This window comes from Octopus bimaculoides, chromosome 8 (genome assembly GCF_001194135.2).
Source record: "Octopus bimaculoides isolate UCB-OBI-ISO-001 chromosome 8, ASM119413v2, whole genome shotgun sequence".
NCBI classification, from domain to species: domain Eukaryota; kingdom Metazoa; phylum Mollusca; class Cephalopoda; order Octopoda; family Octopodidae; genus Octopus; species Octopus bimaculoides.
Window position 1 is genome coordinate 16211916 of NC_068988.1, and position 4340 is coordinate 16216255.

Below are 4340 nucleotides of genomic sequence, written 5' to 3' on the forward strand. Positions count from 1 at the left end.
AGTCTATTTTAAAAGAAAGTTGGTCATCTTCTGTTGGTTGTTTTTTCCTCGCATAGGTACTAAATGTGGTTATTTTTTGAGAAGTCCACTGTGTGGCGTTATTATTTTTCTATAATAATGCCCTTTATATAAATATAAGCGAATAATTATATTCTTGGGAATAGATATTTCCCTAATGAATTCTTTTACACACTGGCTTCTTGATAAAATTCTTGTAAAAGAGTTTTATCCTTTTTTGACATTTATTTATCATATATATATATATATATATATATAATGGGTTTGTGTGTCTTTTATCTCCGCTGATTGTGTTACGTGTGATGACGATGAAGTTTTCATCGATCTATTTTCAGTGCTTCTTCTTTTGCCTCGTCGTTGTTACATGCAGGTTTCAAAATATGAATCGATATTTTGTGTTACACTTTGAATCTTAACTGACGCTGTCTTCGTAATCATTATTGTTGTTAGTGTTGCTGTTATTGTAATTGCTGTTGTTTTTGTTGTTGCTCTTATTCTCGCCGTCGTTACCGTTGTTCTGACTGTTATCGTTGTTTCACTTTTGACTCTGCTTCGCTGCCGGGCTAGAATGACGTAATTAGCTCACTGGTTGAATTAAGCTGTCATATTTGAACAAAGCAGAGATTCTTTAAATGAACTCATAAATGAAATAAATTTCTTTCATTCTATTTAACTTCTGCTTTTACAATTCGATAGATTCTTTAGAAACTAGATTCAAGAATTCACCAATTCTGTGCATACGTACAAAAGCGTGAAACGTGATATTCAAATTAAACATGTCGTCACAATGGAACGTTTAACTGAGAGTTACTTTCGTTGGCATATCAATAGAATAAGAACCGTTTTACTCTGGATAGTGAAAAGGCATGTGAACTTTTCGAAACTCTTCATGAGAGTAGGCTGTGTGTGTGTCTGTATGTGTGCGTGTCTGTATGTGTGTGTGAGCGTAATTGCATATAAGTGTATTTGTCTATGTGTATATGTATAAGTGTGTTGGGACAATTGCATGTGTATGTGCTAGCGCTTCACGTGTATATGTGTACGTATCTGTGTGCAGTACAACAAATCAATGAATAACATTCCGTCTCCATTTACCTCTTTGATGAACACACTTTAACGTCTGTCAGTTTCAGCACGTGTGTGCAATTCTCCCTACCTCTCCACCCCTACTCTTGGAGGCACTAGTCAAAATAGTGTTCTTACACCCATGTATGTATGCATACATGGATGTAAATTCAAAGCTACAATTGTCAGTCGTAAGTAACAAAAATTTAGTTTTATGTACCACGTTTTACTAATTGCTTTCTGTTAACTATCATATAGCAATTTGACATAGACACCCTCTCGGGACGTTCAACCGTTACCCAGGGAACATCCACAATGTGACAACTGTTGAAAGGATTAACAGCTGGCATTGACTTTCATTGGTAAACGTTGGCTCCAAGTCTCACCCAGAGACCTCAAGAAACTACAAGTTAGTTCATGTTGGTGTTATGTCTAAGGTGCCATGTATTTGGTTTTGTACATAGTATTAATTTAGAGAATGTTTAAGAAACCATATGAAACTTATGTGTTTGTTTTAAAATTTGAGATTACATAGACAGTATTTTATGCAGAAGATGGGCAGTTCCCATGAGCACTATCTTTTGAATTTCTGCCAATTTGGGGTTTCCTGGTATCTGAGCTAGGTAGCAATCAGCCCCTTTTGTTATCATTCCTAGGGCACCTATGACAACAGGTATTGTTTTAGTCTTCAGGTTCCACATTTTGTTAATTTCTATTTCAAGATCTTTATACTTGCTCAGTTTTTGGCAGGTCTTGGCAGATTTATATCGATTGGGACAGTTATATCAATGAGGAGGCATGCTTTTGTCTAAAATGTTTCAGTATGATGTCTGGCATATTTGCAGCTATCTTTCTGTCCGTTTGAATGGTGAAGTTCCAGAGGAGTGAGATGTGACTATTTTCAAGCATTGGGGGTGGTTTGTGTTCTCACCAGTTTTTATCATGGGGTAAGTCCAAGTTTTTACAAATTACCCAGTGAATATATTGTGCAGCTCTATCATGCCTGTTGAGATACTCTGTAGGTGTAAGAAAACTGCACATGGAGACAAAATGATCAATTGTCTCATTTTGTTGTTGACAGACACGACATTTTGGGGAGCTGCCGTTCTTTAATATGTTGGCCTGGTAGTTCCTTGTAGGTAGGCATTGATCTTGGGCTGCTATGATAACCCCATCTGTTTCTGATTTTAAGCCAGAGGCCATTAGCCATTGATGGGTAAGGGCATTGATGGGTAAGGGCATTATTCGCTCTCCTTGGGTATTTGCCATTGAGAGATTTTTCTTACCATTTATCAGTCAGAATATCTAAGGCAGCAGTTTCAGTATGGATTCTTTTCATGAGCTTAGCTTTTTCTGCGCTTGTTTCTCGTACTTATAATTCTGGAATTTGTTGTACTCGGAATTCACAGATATTACTTTTCCTATTTTGTTACTGAGTATGATGCTTTCTTGTTTTTATGTTTTGAGACAAGTTTTAACGTCCAGACAAGTTTTAACGTCCAGTCAGAGTTTTTCAGGTAGGTGTCTAGACCAGTTGCAGCAACCTTCATTGCTAATGCCAGTTGTAAAAGTCCATTGCCTCCCTCTTTTCTTGGCAGATAAAGTCGTTCTATATCTGCCTTAGGGTGGTGCATTCTATGCATTGTCAACAGTTTTCGTATTTTTCTATCAAGATTACATATTTCAGTAACTGACCAGTTAATGATATTGAAACTGTAAGTCACGACTGGTATGGCTAAAGCATAAGACAAAACAATGTACATGATAGCATCTCCAATCAATTAAGATAAGAAGCCATGAGAACCACCGTATTATTATTATTATTATTATTATTATTATTATTATTATTATTATTATTATTATTATTATTATTATTATTAGTAGTAGTAGTAGTAGTAGCAGTAGCAGTAAGGTGGTGAGCTGTTACGGTATACAAACATTCTTAGCGTCATTTCATTTAGTTTTATGTTCTGAGTTCAAATTCTGCCGACGTTGACTTTGATTTTCACCCTTTCGGCGTCGATTAAATAAAGTACCAGTTCAGCACTGGGATCGGCGTGATCAAGTAATCCCCTTCCCCCAAAATGTCATGCTATATGCTTATGGTACAAAGGATTATCATGGAAGTTATATTAAATTCTTCAAAGTTATATACAAGTATGGGCATAAATGAAATGAGGCATAAGTATGATAAGAAATGACCTTGAACTCCAAACTAGGCGTGGTGAGTAACATTTATATGTTTTCTTTTAATCATCAGGAACAAAGTTCACTGCATAAGGATTTATGACTATAAACAACCTTTGGCTATTGGGGCTGAAGTGAAGAGGGCTGAAGAGATGGTGTCTGACTGTGCGGTAGAATAATTTTACCTCTACAGCAGATCTTGGCGATATCCTTAGTATTATATACTGAATTAATGGAAATGATTCCCCTTGTAATATAATCGGCATCTAAATTATAGAATTAAGATTGAAATATAGCCAGACTAGATTCAGTCTTGCGTTGGTATTTCGTCAACCATTAATTCTTTAATTGTCTATGGGGTGATTGCTTTTAAAACCATTATGGGTTTAAGTAAATCGAATTGACCCATTTGCATATATAATGCATCCTTGGCCACTTGGTCAATCAATATATTACAGATGTATTTGTGAGAGACTTCAATATATCTATAGGATTTAACTAACATTATGCACGGAGCCTCTTCTAAAACATCTGTTTGGAAAGAAAATGAAATATAAGCCGGTGTAATTTTAATCCGGAGCTGAGATTTACACACCGACCAAGCACCCTCTTAAACTGTCACGAATTCGTGAATCGGATTTATTTATGCCATTAGTGGCAGTGACTTGATTAGCTAGGCTTCTTTAGGTAGTTACGCTGTATACTACTAATTTCTAACGTTTCCATAAGAAAATGATTTCAAAATTTCTGTGTTCTTTAAAAAAACAAACACCATTCGTAATATAATCATATGGTCAATTTCGAAATATAATTTTATGGTATGAGAACAGATTAGGAACATTAGTATTTGTTTGATCTATAAAAAGACGGACAATAAAACCAGCATTTACAAGTGACAGATGAAGCTACGAATACTAATTATGTAAAATCACGTATGTACACCTAATTAATTCAACATAATAGACCAATAAGTATGTACCGATTCAAACCAGTGTAATGTTTATACCCATACATTCATAGTGACACACATTCAAAAACTTAATGCTTACACACACACACACACACACACA